The sequence below is a fragment of the Neovison vison genome, chromosome 2, assembly GCF_020171115.1.
Source record: "Neovison vison isolate M4711 chromosome 2, ASM_NN_V1, whole genome shotgun sequence".
In the NCBI taxonomy this organism is placed as follows: Eukaryota; Metazoa; Chordata; class Mammalia; order Carnivora; family Mustelidae; genus Neogale; species Neogale vison.
The window spans coordinates 156,756,434-156,773,134 of record NC_058092.1 but is presented as its reverse complement, the minus strand read 5'-3'; the positions used below and the strand labels follow the sequence as shown (position 1 = coordinate 156,773,134).

The 16,701-nt window shown below is 52.4% G+C and overlaps 1 long non-coding RNA gene across 1 annotated transcript in view; it reads right to left on the bottom strand.

The window, feature by feature from the left end:
• LOC122900614 overlaps positions 1–16,701 on the bottom strand; it is a 191,447-nt gene that overhangs the window by 135,397 nt on the left and 39,349 nt on the right. Inside the window, exons 5-6 of the long non-coding RNA XR_006383272.1 lie at positions 11,593–11,696; positions 2,301–2,404 (exon numbers count right to left, since the gene is read on the bottom strand). This is a non-coding gene — a long non-coding RNA (uncharacterized LOC122900614). The remainder of the gene's footprint in view (positions 1–2,300; positions 2,405–11,592; positions 11,697–16,701) is intronic.

The following is a 16,701-nucleotide window of genomic DNA, read 5'->3' as shown; positions in this document are numbered from 1 at the left end:
CATGGTTGCCCTGCTGCCGCTGCCTTGCCCCACTACCATGAGACCGACACCCCGCTGATCCTGCCCACCCCCCACCATTAGCCTCCAACCCACTACCATCCTGCTTAACCCCCCCACTCTGCTGCTGAACCACTATGCCCCACCAACGCCACTGCCACCCCACTGCACCTCCCCAACATCGCTCTGACTGCGACCCAGTGACATTGCTTCCCGCTGCCCTGCCCTGTTGCTGCTGTCCTGCTGCACCCACCCTCCACTGCTACCTGGCTGGACTGCACACCCTGCCCTCGATGTGGCCCCAACAAACCCTACCCCCACCACTTCTCTGCCCCTGGGACCCTTACCGTCACCTCACTGCCCATCGGCTGCTGCCCCAGGTTCACACGCTGCCCTTGCACTGGCTTCGAAGCCCTGCCCCCCTCCATGCCCTGTTGTCCTGCTCACCACGCCAGGCGTGGACTCGCCTCCATCCCCCTCACAGGTCCTCTCTCCTAACCGCAAGCTACTGTCTAGCATCCCTCCCCACCCCAAGGGCTTCCCTGCCTGCTGCCCTCCCCGTTTTCAAGGGCTCCCACCCCACTGTTCCCACCTCCCGTCCCCCGCTGCTACTGCCTGGCTACTCCACCAAATCCTTGCCTCAGCCGCCATACCTCCCTTGTGCAATACTCTACTTTTCTTGAGGATATGCCAGGCATCAACCTAAATATTTTACATATACCATCTTAATGAATCCTCACAACTACTCTGAGAAAAATGCTATCCTCTATCACATTGTAAATGAGGAAACTGAGGCTTAGAAAGATTCAATATTTTGGGGCACCTGGGTGGCTCAGTGGGTTAAGCCTCTGCCTTTGGCTCAGGTCATGATCCCAGGATCCCCTGGGATCGAGCCCCGCATTGGGCTCCCTGCTCAGCAGAGAACCTGCTTCCGCTCTCTCTCTGCCTGCCTCTCTGCCTACTGTGATCTGTCAAATAAATAAAACAAAATATTTAAAATAAAAGAAAGTTAAAAAAAGAAAGAGAAAGAAAGAAATGAAAGAAATAAGGAAGGTTGGTTCAATATCTTGCCTGCAAAGAGTATGAAACAGCTGAAATTCAGACTCAGGTGGGTCTGACTCTTGAGCACAGACTCACTCCCATACTGCCTCTCACTCTTTCTCCACAGAGAACAGGTCCGTCTCTACCTGTCTCCGAAACCTTACAGAATTCGGCTGCTTTGTTTTCTCTCCAATGCAAAGGAGCCTGTATTCTGTACCTCCAGAGCCATTTCCCTCCCATACTCCAAGTCTGAATTTCCACCTTGAACTCCTCTTGTCCAAAACTGAACCTTCCTATATTCCTCCAAATATGCTTCACCTTTGGTGCCCCCTGTTGACTCCTCTGCCATGCATTCTTAGAAACATCACGGCATTTTTTATTCACCTCTGCCCCTGGCCCCTTTTCATAATCAGTTTCCAAGTTGTGTTAATTTTACTCCTGAATGACTAAATTATCCACTTGTCTCCATTCCACCAGCCTGAACCACCCCCACATCGCCTCTGAACTTTGCTTTATAGTCTATTTCTATTCATCTTGAATCATTACCACTTCCTACCCTCTATTCCAGTGACTGGTCTACATGTCTTATATCCCTCACCAAACTATGAGCCCCTACAGGGTAGGAAACGTGATTCATCTCGGAATTTGCCATAGCACTTAACACAGTATCTAGCATATGGCGGGTGCTTAGCTAGTATTGACTGGCTTAATTTGTAAATTCTCTATGTAAATCAATATATTAGCCAAACTGCCTATTAGACCATTTGAAATCCACAGAGCTCAGAGCAGCAAAACCGTGAAAGTAGATTCAAATCATCAAAATTGCCAGGAGATCTGATTCACCTGAGTCCCATTCTGATCTTGTCGAAATTTGTCATTAGGCTCAGCAATCCTGCTTTTTTGTTCCTGTGGAACACTCCAGGATAAACCATCCACTGGCACCAAAGCCCTTTTCTCATCATTCCCACCACACCCTGCAAGGTCAGAATATGTCATTTTCCTTCATGTCTCAGTCTATGAGATGCTAGGTGGTACCTAAACCCCTTTGCAGTGATAATAACTCTTGCCAAAGTACTTTGAACTTGGCAGGTCACCCTGTTGTTACAAGCATTCCCATGCCCAGAGGCCACCACTAGGAGGCTCCAGCATGTCCCTGAAACCAGGCTGTTCAGCAAGTCTCTGGGAATGACTGGGGGAAAATTCCAAGTCTTGATTCCAAACTCTATATAAGGGAAAGCAGGGCAATCCCGATGACCACTCACCTCAGTATATAGCTGGATGTCCCAGGGCCTGATGCAGAACAGGTGTTATCTTGTCCCTGCATATTGGAGATTCCTGGTGTGGCAGTTATGTGGATGGCCCCTGCCTGCAAAACAAAAGAGAAGCATAAGATCTAATCATCTCACAAAGGGAAGAGGGGCTTCGAAGAGTGCAACATTTCGCTCTCTCTCTCTCTCTCTTTTTTTTTTTTTTTTTGGCTTTGGTCAACTAACTATGCATACGAAGAGCATCTTGGTGCTACTGTTAGTGTTTATGGCACAAACACACATAACCAAGTACCCCTTCTAAAATGCTTAGTGATTGCAGCCTTTGACATTTTACATATATCAAAGGGATCAAAGGTTCTTGTGTAGAAGTAGAAATCCAGACCCATGAAGTATTTCATTCTTGGAATGACTGTAAAGAAAAAGGCAAGATCAACAGCTTTATTTCCTTTACAAGCTTGATTTCATATGAGGTATGGGAACTAAAATCATTCGCAAATTTTTGTAAATTAATATTTAGCATAATCAGAGAGGTGCTTCTGAATTGTAGGAAGAATCTAAAACATCTGGGAAGTAATATATTCTACAAATTGAAAACCCTTAAGTCAGTTTTCCAGTAAGCTCAGAAAAGGAACATTTGCGCATGCCTCTAAACTGTCTTAGCATTTATACATGCAAACTGAGAAAAATGTTGTATATTGTGGGAAACATAAAAACAATATTTTAAAAGAAGAAATAACCTTTCAACAACAATTCCACCATATACTATGATATCATATCTATACTCACACTAATCAAAAGTATCAATAAAATTTAATATAGCATGACTTTATTACAACACAGGAACAATGTACAAATAATATTTAAGATCCTGAGTTCCCAAGTAGTAAGCTTTGAGCCTTAAAAAAAGCATTTGGAGTAATATAAACTTTACTGCTTAAACAAGAGCAAAAAAGACTAGGTAATGTAATTGGGAACTTAAGCAATCATCTACAAAAATACTCATATTTCTAAATTGCGTAATGTTTTAGAATAAGCACAGTTTTAATAGCTAAGGCTCAGACTCTAAGTTTTTTTTAAATCAGTATTTCTCATATGGTAAGGCTGTTGACAAGATATCAAAACTTTCAGGGATAAAATTAAAATATGGTCATTTTTACATTTGCCAAAATCCCTCTTTATAAACCACCAGTGAACAAATTTTTAACTATTCAGTTGTTTCTTATAAATAGATATAGTCCTACTGAGGATAGCTGCATTTTTTTTATTTTATTTATTTATTTGGCAGAGAGAGATCTCAAGTAGGAGAGGCAGGCAGAGAGAGAGAGGAAGGGAAGCAGGCTCCCTGCAGAGCAGAGACCCCGATGCGGGGCTCGATCCCACGACCCCGAGATCATGACCTGAGCCAAAAGCAGAGGCTTAACCCACTGAGCTATCCAGGTGCCCCGATAACTGCATGTTTTAAAAACTTTTATTCCGGAAAGGTGGACAACGAACACTATTTTCTATTCTTACTCAAAATGGATGTCAGTTAACATTGCCTTATGTAATTGTTGGTAACTCAGTGTTAACATCCCAAGAAATTGCTGTTTGCCCCACTTCCCCAGCTCATTTTCTTCAATTTTAAGCAATTAAAAAATACTGAAATTCAAAATTACATGTGTGTACGTGTGTGTATTCTGCTGCAATTTTTTTCATTTTTTTGGAGGTTTTTTTTGTTTTGTTTTGTTTTGTTTTTTTTGGAGACTATTTTCTTTGGAACTGCCACACCAGAAATCTCCAAAAAGCGCTAGCAGGGGGAAGGGTCAGAGGGAAAGGGAGAGAGAATTTTTTTTTCTTTCTTTAGATTTTATTTATTTGACAGAGAGAGCGCAACAGGCAGAGCAGGAGAGGGAGAAGGAGAAGCAGGCTCCCCGCTGAGCAGGGAGCCAGATGTGGGGCTTGATTCCATCCCAGGGTCCTGGGATCCTGACCTGAGCTGAAGGCAGATGCTTAACTGACTGTGCCACCCAGGTGCCCTGGAAGAGAGAATCTTAAGCAGGCAGCAGACGACACACCCAGGATCGAACCCTCAGGCTCCATCTCAAGACCCTGAGATCATGACCCGAGCCAAAGGCAGGAGTCCATGCTTAAACGACTGAGCGACCCAGGTGACCCTAGATTTTTAATTTTTTTAAATAAAAAAAAACACTGAAATATGAAAAAGGAAAAACTCTGCTTTAAATTTGGATTTGCTCATATTCCCGCATAATTTCTAGGGTGAAACTTTTGTCCTGGTTATTTTCACTCACAGCTTTCTAGGAATATTTGTATCATGGTCCCTTTTTAAGAAGAATGATTAATTCCATCTTGTCATTAAGTCACTATACCCTCATCTTCATTATTACCTTCTACAAGGCACACACTCCAAAATATTTCTAGGAGTCCCGTGTGCCCCATCACAAGCATCCAACAATTTGATAGCGCTGCTACCAAATCACTGCCCCCCCATGCTTCTGCCCCCTGGCTAGTCCCCACACCCTGTACCACTGCCACCCCACTGTGCCATCCCCCACTGCCACCCTGCTGCACCCTACACTCCCGCCACTGTCCCTTCTACCACCCATTCCTGACAGGCCGCTGCCACCAGCGCTGCCACCCTCCACCCTGGTACTCCACAGCAGTTCTCCTTTGTTCCACAATGGCTAACCCTCACCACAGCTGCCCTGTTGCCCTGCCCATTGCAACTGATGCCCTGCTGTGCCACCTCCAGTGCCCTTATCGCTCCCTTGTGCAACCCCCGGGACTCTGCCACCCTGCTGCGCCACCCTCCAGTGCTTCTACTGCCCTGGTACCTGTGTTTCCAACAGCACCACCACTGCTACCGTGGTCACCCTGCTCCTGCCCATCTCCACTGCCCCACCCAGCCCCCAAGCCATGCTGTGCCATTGCCATGTAACTGCTGCGCCACTGGTCCCTCCCAGCCACATGCAGGCCAATCCCTCCCCACTTCACCTCCCTGCTTTGCCTCCCCATGTGCTGCCATCTCAAGTCACTGCCTTCCTCAAATCACTGCTGCCTCACTGCCCTGCCCCCACCATTTCTTCACTGCATACTCTCCCCTTGCTGCCGCGGCTGTGCAGAGCCCCTGCCCTGCCCACACAGCTATGAACCTGATGCTTTTGCCCTGCTGGTCCCACCAAACACCCCCGAACTGCTCCCGCCTGTCGGCCCACCACCCAGCCCCAGTGCCTCCAGATTCCCTACCCGTTGACCTGCTGCTGCCGCCCCACGCATACCAGCCTTCTCCCAATGCTGCTACTGCCTGGGTGCCCCCGCCTCGTGACCCTGCCGTCCGCAGCACACCCCTCATACTGTCCACCTTACCACCGCTGCTGCAGCTAAGCTGCTGCCCTGTGCCCCAGGCCACTGCTGACCTTCACTGTCCAGCCCCACTGACATGCACTAAGGCCCTACCCCGCCCTTCATGCCCTACCTGAGCAGTTGCTGTGCCGCTGCCTCTCAGCTGGTTCCGTCCCCCCATCTCCGCATGCCACCACCCGCCTGCCACCCCACATGCACCCGTGCAGCCGTGCTGTCCCACCCCGCCCACCACCATGCTCATTCCTGTCCTGATGCCCCACCACCCCTCTCTGCTACTACCACCCCTCTCTGCTCTCCCCACATCCCCACTACCAATCCCCTGAACACCCCCTCGCCGTCACTGCCCCCTTACCGCTACCCTGCTTCTGATCTGCTGCCACCCTGGGTCCCACTCTTGCCCTATGTCCTGCTGCTTCCCTGTGTCCTGCAGCTGCTGGTCTTCATAGTACAGCCCTATGCAGCCCTGCCCTGTTGACTTGCATGATTGCCCCACCTACCACGCTGGCCCCTGCTGTTCCTGCCCACCCCTCCCTGCAGATACCACCTAGATGTTATCCCTTTCCCCCACTCTGGAGCCTTCCCGATCCCCTACCCCTATTGCCGCGCTGAGTCATGAGTCCATGAGCCGCCCCATGAGTACTAATCCACCTTCCGTGCACTGGTACCGGCAGGCTGCCCTCACAACGTGAGCCGCTCCCACCGCACTGCACCACCGTCCACAGCTCCCCCACTTAAAACCACCATTGCCTCTCGGCTGCTACCCTGGGTCCCCGCTACTGCTGCTGCTAACAGTGGTCCCGCCCTGTAGACAAGCACCAAGCCCAGCAAAGCCAGGCCCTTGCTTTGCTGCCTGACCCACCACACCATGACATTGAGACCCTGCTCATACCCGGCTAGTCCTGCCCACCCCCAAGGACACTACCGCCTAGCTACTCCCCTCCCCCCACTCCAATGCCTCCCGGCTGCCAAGCATGTGGCTGCCCAGCACGTCCACCACCCCCAGCGCGGCTACCAACTTGCTGCTCCCCAGAAATGCACCCCTGCCACCCTGCTGTGCCCCCACAAAGGCCCCTTTACTGCCAAGCCACATCTGTGTCCTGTGCCTCGGCCTCTGCTGTGATTCGCTTCCCCGCCTCATTGGCATCACTATGAGCAGGTCCAGCAAGCCAGCCAAGCTGTCTCTGTGCTGCGCCTCAGGGATGGTCCCACCCTCCCTATGCTGCCCTGCCACCTCTATTCCAACACCCCGTCCAGGTGCCACACTGCTGAACCCCTCAGATGGCACACAGCTCCCGACCCACGGGCCTCTACCTCTCCCTGCGCCACTACTGCCTGGTTGCCCCCTCCCCCGACTCTGGTGACCCCAGGTCTCTCCCCTACTGGTTCCACCCCCATACCTGAGCGTTTTCATCTCTCTGACACCTCCTGGCACCCTTGCAGCCCTGCCACCCCGCCCACCACGCCGAGACACTCACCTCCCGATGATGCCAGGCTGGTCCCTCCCCTCCACCCTCCAGAACCACCTAATTGCTTCCCCCTCCCCCGGTTCCGTTGTCTCCCTGCTGCCAGCCGCATTACCATGCTACTGGCACCCTATCCACCACCTCCCCATGCTTCCACCACATTGCTACCGCCCCCATACATCCCTGCCCCCCTTACCTCAGCTGCCGCCGCTCCACTGCGGCCCTGTGCCCCAGGCCACTGTGTTGCTTTGCCCTCCCGCCCCTTTGACGCGCACGATGGGCCCGCCCACCACCCCCTCCTAACTGTTGCTGCCCCACTGCCTGAGGCTTCTCCCACCCCCTCACCCCCTCACCCCCTCTGCTGCAACCTAGATTCCGACAATCCACACAGGTGCCACACAGCTCCCACCCCTCCCTGTGCCACTACTGTCTGTCCCCTTCCACGCCTCTGGTGACCCCTGCTCCCTCCTCCGTGATCCCGTCCCCCTACCTCAGTGTTGTCTCCCAGCTGCCAACCCCTCAGGCCCATGCAGCCCCACCCACCACGCCGTGACGTTTACGCCCGGCTTAGGCCCAGCTTGTCCCGCCACCAACACCCCCCCCCAATACTGCCTGACGGCTTTCCCCTTCCCCGCGCTCCGTTGCCTCCCTGCTGCCAGGCACATTACCGTGCTACGTCCACCCTGAATATCTGCCCTCCTCTCCAACGCAGCTCACACTGCTACCATCACATGCACCCCTGCCGGCCTGCTGTGCCCCTCACGCTGCCGCCCTTACCTCAGCTGCTGCTGATCCCAGGCAGCCCTACGCCCCAGGTCTCCGCTGTGCTATGCGTCCCCGCCCCCTTGATGTGCACTGTAGGGTCACCCACCACGCCCACCCCGCTGAAGCTGCCCCGCCCCCTTGAAGTGCATGATGGACCCACCCACCACGCCATCCTAACCGTCGCTACACTGCTGCCTGGGGCTGCTCCCACCCCCTCGACCCCTCTGCTGCCGTCTAGATTCCACCCATCCCCCAGAGGTGCCACACAGCTACCCCACTGGGCTGACACGCAGATCCCACCCCTCCCTGTGCCACTTTTGCCTGCCCCCATCCCTGCCTCTGCTGACCCCTACTCCCTTCCCTGTGATCCCGTCCCCCTATCTCAGTGTTGTCTCCTGGCGGCCAACTCCTCAGACCCATGTAGCCCCGCCCACCGTGCCGTAACGTTGACGCCCCGCGGATGCAGAGATTGTCCTGCTCCCCTCCACGTGCCACTATCGTCTAACTGCTTTCCCCTCCCCCCTGCTCCGTTGCCTCCCCGCTGCCAGGCATATTACTGTGCTACTTCTGCCCTGAATATCTGCCCCCCTCCCCACGTGGCTCACATTGCTATCCCCACTGGCACCCTTGCCAGCCTGCTGTGCCCCGCACACTGCCCCCCTTACCTCAGCTGCCGCTGCTCCCAGGCAGCCCTAGGCCCCAGCCTCCACTGGGCTACGCCGCCCCGCCCCCTTGACGTGCACTCTGGGGCCGCCCACCACGCCAGTCTGTTGTGGACCCGCCCACCATGCCCTCCACTGCTGCTGCCCCACGCCCCTGACGTGCATCATGGGCCCGCCCACCACGCCCCCGCCCCGCCTCCGCTGCTGCAGCTGCTGAGCCACTGCCTCTGGGCTGATCCCACCCCACTCCCAGTTGCTGCTGCCTAGATTCCATACCCCCCTCACAGTCGCTGCAGGGCTGCCCCACTTGGCTGACACAGCTCCCCCACCACGGCCTGCTACAGCTCCCTGTGCCACTACTGCCCAGTTGTCCCCTCACCTGGCTCTGGTGACCTCTGCTCCCTCTCTCACTGGTCCCGCCCCCTACCATAAGGTCATCACCTGGCTGCCACCTCCTCCCACCTGGGGAGCCACACGGCCCCACCTACCACCCCATGCCATGACAGCCCCATTGCCCCACTGAGTTGCCCTTGATTCCTTCTGCCAAGGCCCGCCCCCCACAGCTACCCCCCCCCAGGACCTGCTGTCCTGCTGCACATCCACCCAGCGCCACTGCAGCCTTCCCCAAGCTACTGCCCACGTTGCCCCTTCTTGCAGCCCTGCCCCTGCCCCCAATCCCCGCCCCGCCACCCGTTGGCCTGGTGCTGCTGCCAGCGTTTCAGCCCACCGCCCCTTCCATGGTTGCCCTGCTGCCGCTGCCTTGCCCCACTACCATGAGACCGACACCCCGCTGATCCTGCCCACCCCCCACCATTAGCCTCCAACCCACTACCATCCTGCTTAACCCCCCCACTCTGCTGCTGAACCACTATGCCCCACCAACGCCACTGCCACCCCACTGCACCTCCCCAACATCGCTCTGACTGCGACCCAGTGACATTGCTTCCCGCTGCCCTGCCCTGTTGCTGCTGTCCTGCTGCACCCACCCTCCACTGCTACCTGGCTGGACTGCACACCCTGCCCTCGATGTGGCCCCAACAAACCCTACCCCCACCACTTCTCTGCCCCTGGGACCCTTACCGTCACCTCACTGCCCATCGGCTGCTGCCCCAGGTTCACACGCTGCCCTTGCACTGGCTTCGAAGCCCTGCCCCCCTCCATGCCCTGTTGTCCTGCTCACCACGCCAGGCGTGGACTCGCCTCCATCCCCCTCACAGGTCCTCTCTCCTAACCGCAAGCTACTGTCTAGCATCCCTCCCCACCCCAAGGGCTTCCCTGCCTGCTGCCCTCCCCGTTTTCAAGGGCTCCCACCCCACTGTTCCCACCTCCCGTCCCCCGCTGCTACTGCCTGGCTACTCCACCAAATCCTTGCCTCAGCCGCCATACCTCCCTTGTGCAATACTCTACTTTTCTTGAGGATATGCCAGGCATCAACCTAAATATTTTACATATACCATCTTAATGAATCCTCACAACTACTCTGAGAAAAATGCTATCCTCTATCACATTGTAAATGAGGAAACTGAGGCTTAGAAAGATTCAATATTTTGGGGCACCTGGGTGGCTCAGTGGGTTAAGCCTCTGCCTTTGGCTCAGGTCATGATCCCAGGATCCCCTGGGATCGAGCCCCGCATTGGGCTCCCTGCTCAGCAGAGAACCTGCTTCCGCTCTCTCTCTGCCTGCCTCTCTGCCTACTGTGATCTGTCAAATAAATAAAACAAAATATTTAAAATAAAAGAAAGTTAAAAAAAGAAAGAGAAAGAAAGAAATGAAAGAAATAAGGAAGGTTGGTTCAATATCTTGCCTGCAAAGAGTATGAAACAGCTGAAATTCAGACTCAGGTGGGTCTGACTCTTGAGCACAGACTCACTCCCATACTGCCTCTCACTCTTTCTCCACAGAGAACAGGTCCGTCTCTACCTGTCTCCGAAACCTTACAGAATTCGGCTGCTTTGTTTTCTCTCCAATGCAAAGGAGCCTGTATTCTGTACCTCCAGAGCCATTTCCCTCCCATACTCCAAGTCTGAATTTCCACCTTGAACTCCTCTTGTCCAAAACTGAACCTTCCTATATTCCTCCAAATATGCTTCACCTTTGGTGCCCCCTGTTGACTCCTCTGCCATGCATTCTTAGAAACATCACGGCATTTTTTATTCACCTCTGCCCCTGGCCCCTTTTCATAATCAGTTTCCAAGTTGTGTTAATTTTACTCCTGAATGACTAAATTATCCACTTGTCTCCATTCCACCAGCCTGAACCACCCCCACATCGCCTCTGAACTTTGCTTTATAGTCTATTTCTATTCATCTTGAATCATTACCACTTCCTACCCTCTATTCCAGTGACTGGTCTACATGTCTTATATCCCTCACCAAACTATGAGCCCCTACAGGGTAGGAAACGTGATTCATCTCGGAATTTGCCATAGCACTTAACACAGTATCTAGCATATGGCGGGTGCTTAGCTAGTATTGACTGGCTTAATTTGTAAATTCTCTATGTAAATCAATATATTAGCCAAACTGCCTATTAGACCATTTGAAATCCACAGAGCTCAGAGCAGCAAAACCGTGAAAGTAGATTCAAATCATCAAAATTGCCAGGAGATCTGATTCACCTGAGTCCCATTCTGATCTTGTCGAAATTTGTCATTAGGCTCAGCAATCCTGCTTTTTTGTTCCTGTGGAACACTCCAGGATAAACCATCCACTGGCACCAAAGCCCTTTTCTCATCATTCCCACCACACCCTGCAAGGTCAGAATATGTCATTTTCCTTCATGTCTCAGTCTATGAGATGCTAGGTGGTACCTAAACCCCTTTGCAGTGATAATAACTCTTGCCAAAGTACTTTGAACTTGGCAGGTCACCCTGTTGTTACAAGCATTCCCATGCCCAGAGGCCACCACTAGGAGGCTCCAGCATGTCCCTGAAACCAGGCTGTTCAGCAAGTCTCTGGGAATGACTGGGGGAAAATTCCAAGCCTTGATTCCAAACTCTATATAAGGGAAAGCAGGGCAATCCCGATGACCACTCACCTCAGTATATAGCTGGATGTCCCAGGGCCTGATGCAGAACAGGTGTTATCTTGTCCCTGCATATTGGAGATTCCTGGTGTGGCAGTTATGTGGATGGCCCCTGCCTGCAAAACAAAAGAGAAGCATAAGATCTAATCATCTCACAAAGGGAAGAGGGGCTTCGAAGAGTGCAACATTTCGCTCTCTCTCTCTCTCTCTCTTTTTTTTTTTTTTTTTTGGCTTTGGTCAACTAACTATGCATACGAAGAGCATCTTGGTGCTACTGTTAGTGTTTATGGCACAAACACACATAACCAAGTACCCCTTCTAAAATGCTTAGTGATTGCAGCCTTTGACATTTTACATATATCAAAGGGATCAAAGGTTCTTGTGTAGAAGTAGAAATCCAGACCCATGAAGTATTTCATTCTTGGAATGACTGTAAAGAAAAAGGCAAGATCAACAGCTTTATTTCCTTTACAAGCTTGATTTCATATGAGGTATGGCAACTAAAATCATTCGCAAATTTTTGTAAATTAATATTTAGCATAATCAGAGAGGTGCTTCTGAATTGTAGGAAGAATCTAAAACATCTGGGAAGTAATATATTCTACAAATTGAAAACCCTTAAGTCAGTTTTCCAGTAAGCTCAGAAAAGGAACATTTGCGCATGCCTCTAAACTGTCTTAGCATTTATACATGCAAACTGAGAAAAATGTTGTATATTGTGGGAAACATAAAAACAATATTTTAAAAGAAGAAATAACCTTTCAACAACAATTCCACCATATACTATGATATCATATCTATACTCACACTAATCAAAAGTATCAATAAAATTTAATATAGCATGACTTTATTACAACACAGGAACAATGTACAAATAATATTTAAGATCCTGAGTTCCCAAGTAGTAAGCTTTGAGCCTTAAAAAAAGCATTTGGAGTAATATAAACTTTACTGCTTAAACAAGAGCAAAAAAGACTAGGTAATGTAATTGGGAACTTAAGCAATCATCTACAAAAATACTCATATTTCTAAATTGCGTAATGTTTTAGAATAAGCACAGTTTTAATAGCTAAGGATCAGACTCTAAGTTTTTTTTTAAATCAGTATTTCTCATATGGTAAGGCTGTTGACAAGACATCAAAACTTTCAGGGATAAAATTAAAATATGGTCATTTTTACATTTGCCAAAATCCCTCTTTATAAACCACCAGTGAACAAATTTTTAACTATTCAGTTGTTTCTTATAAATAGATATAGTCCTACTGAGGATAGCTGCATTTTTTTTATTTTATTTATTTATTTGGCAGAGAGAGATCTCAAGTAGGAGAGGCAGGCAGAGAGAGAGGAAGGCAGAGAGAGAGAGGAAGGGAAGCAGGCTCCCTGCTGAGCAGAGAGCCCGATGCGGGGCTCGATCCCACGACCCCGAGATCATGACCTGAGCCAAAGGCAGAGGCTTAACCCACTGAGCTATCCAGGTGCCCCGATAACTGCATGTTTTAAAAACTTTTTTTCCGGAAAGGTGGACAACTAACACTATTTTCTATTCTTATTCAAAATGGATGTCAGTTAACATTGCCTTATGTAATTGTTGGTAACTCAGTGTTAACATCCCAAGAAATTGCTGTTTGCCCCAATTCCCCAGCTCATTTTCTTCAATTTTAAGCAATTAAAAAAATGCTAAAATTCAAAATTACATGTGTGTATGTGTGTGTATTCTGCTGCAATTTATTTCATTTTTTGGAGGGTTTTTTTTTTTTTTTTGGAGACTATTTTCTTTGGAACTGCCACACCAGAAATCTCCAAAAAGCGATAGCAGGGGGAAGGGTCAGAGGGAAAGGGAGAGAGAATTTTTTTTTTCTTTCTTAAGATTTTATTTATTTGACAGAGAGAGCGCAACAGGCAGAGCAGGAGAGGGAGAAGGAGAAGCAGGCTCCCCACTGAGCAGGGAGCCAGATGTGGGGCTTGATTCCATCCCAGGGTCCTGGGATCCTGACCTGAGCTGAAGGCAGATGCTTAACTGACTGTGCCACCCAGGTGCCCTGGAAGAGAGAATCTTAAGCAGGCAGCAGACGCCACACCCAGGATCGAGCCCTCAGGCTCCATCTCAAGACCCTGAGATCATGACCCGAGCCAAAGGCAGGAGTCGATACTTAACCGACTGAGCGACCCAGGTGACCCTAGATTTTTAATTTTTTTAAATAAAAAAAAAAAACACTGAAATATGAAAATGGAAAAACTCTAATTTAAATTTGGATTTGCTCATATTCCCGCATAATTTCTAGGGTGAAACTTTTGTCCTGGTTATTTTCACTCACAGCTTTCTAGGAATATTTGTATCATGGTCCCTTTTTAAGAAGAATGATTAATTCCATCTTGTCATTAAGTCACTATACCCTCATCTTCATTATTACCTTCTACAAGGCACACACTCCAAAATATTTCTAGGAGTCCCGTGTGCCCCATCACAAGCATCCAACAATTTGATAGCGCTGCTACCAAATCACTGCCCCCCCATGCTTCTGCCCCCTGGCTAGTCCCCACACCCTGTACCACTGCCACCCCACTGTGCCATCCCCCACTGCCACCCTGCTGCACCCTACACTCCCGCCACTGTCCCTTCTACCACCCATTCCTGACAGGCCGCTGCCACCAGCGCTGCCACCCTCCACCCTGGTACTCCACAGCAGTTCTCCTTTGTTCCACAATGGCTAACCCTCACCACAGCTGCCCTGTTGCCCTGCCCATTGCAACTGATGCCCTGCTGTGCCACCTCCAGTGCCCTTATCGCTCCCTTGTGCAACCCCCGGGACTCTGCCACCCTGCTGCGCCACCCTCCAGTGCTTCTACTGCCCTGGTACCTGTGTTTCCAACAGCACCACCACTGCTACCGTGGTCACCCTGCTCCTGCCCATCTCCACTGCCCCACCCAGCCCCCAAGCCATGCTGTGCCATTGCCATGTAACTGCTGCGCCACTGGTCCCTCCCAGCCACATGCAGGCCAATCCCTCCCCACTTCACCTCCCTGCTTTGCCTCCCCATGTGCTGCCATCTCAAGTCACTGCCTTCCTCAAATCACTGCTGCCTCACTGCCCTGCCCCCACCATTTCTTCACTGCATACTCTCCCCTTGCTGCCGCGGCTGTGCAGAGCCCCTGCCCTGCCCACACAGCTATGAACCTGATGCTTTTGCCCTGCTGGTCCCACCAAACACCCCCGAACTGCTCCCGCCTGTCGGCCCGCCACCCAGCCCCAGTGCCTCCAGATTCCCTACCCGTTGACCTGCTGCTGCCGCCCCACGCATACCAGCCTTCTCCCAATGCTGCTACTGCCTGGGTGCCCCCGCCTCGTGACCCTGCCGTCCGCAGCACACCCCTCATACTGTCCACCTTACCACCGCTGCTGCAGCTAAGCTGCTGCCCTGTGCCCCAGGCCACTGCTGACCTTCACTGTCCAGCCCCACTGACATGCACTAAGGCCCTACCCCGCCCTTCATGCCTACCTGAGCAGTTGCTGTGCCGCTGCCTCTCAGCTGGTTCCGTCCCCCCATCTCCGCATGCCACCACCCGCCTGCCACCCCACATGCACCCGTGCAGCCGTGCTGTCCCACCCCGCCCACCACCATGCTCATTCCTGTCCTGATGCCCCACCACCCCTCTCTGCTACTACCACCCCTCTCTGCTCTCCCCACATCCCCACTACCAATCCCCTGAACACCCCCTCGCCGTCACTGCCCCCTTACCGCTACCATGCTTCTGATCTGCTGCCACCCTGGGTCCCACTCTTGCCCTATGTCCTGCTGCTTCCCTGTGTCCTGCAGCTGCTGGTCTTCATAGTACAGCCCTATGCAGCCCTGCCCTGTTGACTTGCATGATTGCCCCACCTACCATGCTGGCCCCTGCTGTTCCTGCCCACCCCTCCCTGCAGATACCACCTAGATGTTATCCCTTTCCCCCACTCTGGAGCCTTCCCGATCCCCTACCCCTATTGCCGCGCTGAGTCATGAGTCCATGAGCCGCCCCATGAGTACTAATCCACCTTCCGCGCACTGGTACCGGCAGGCTGCCCTCACAACGTGAGCCGCTCCCACCGCACTGCACCACCGTCCACAGCTCCCCCACTTAAAACCACCATTGCCTCTCGGCTGCTACCCTGGGTCCCCGCTACTGCTGCTGCTAACAGTGGTCCCGCCCTGTAGACAAGCACCAAGCCCAGCAAAGCCAGGCCCTTGCTTTGCTGCCTGACCCACCACACCATGACATTGAGACCCTGCTCATACCCGGCTAGTCCTGCCCACCCCCAAGGACACTACCGCCTAGCTACTCCCCTCCCCCCACTCCAATGCCTCCCGGCTGCCAAGCATGTGGCTGCCCAGCACGTCCACCACCCCCAGCGCGGCTACCAACTTGCTGCTCCCCAGAAATGCACCCCTGCCACCCTGCTGTGCCCCCACAAAGGCCCCTTTACTGCCAAGCCACATCTGTGTCCTGTGCCTCGGCCTCTGCTGTGATTCGCTTCCCCGCCTCATTGGCATCACTATGAGCAGGTCCAGCAAGCCAGCCAAGCTGTCTCTGTGCTGCGCCTCAGGGATGGTCCCACCCTCCCTATGCTGCCCTGCCACCTCTATTCCAACACCCCGTCCAGGTGCCACACTGCTGAACCCCTCAGATGGCACACAGCTCCCGACCCACGGGCCTCTACCTCTCCCTGCGCCACTACTGCCTGGTTGCCCCCTCCCCCGACTCTGGTGACCCCAGGTCTCTCCCCTACTGGTTCCACCCCCATACCTGAGCGTTTTCATCTCTCTGACACCTCTTGGCACCCTTGCAGCCCTGCCACCCCGCCCACCACGCCGAGACACTGACCTCCCGATGATGCCAGGCTGGTCCCTCCCCTCCACCCTCCAGAACCACCTAATTGCTTCCCCCTCCCCCGGTTCTGTTGTCTCCCTGCTGCCAGCCGCATTACCATGCTACTGGCACCCTATCCACCACCTCCCCATGCTTCCACCACATTGCTACCGCCCCCATACATCCCTGCCCCCCTTACCTCAGCTGCCGCCGCTCCACTGCGGCCCTGTGTCCCAGGCCACTGTGTTGCTTTGCCCTCCCGCCCCTTTGACGCG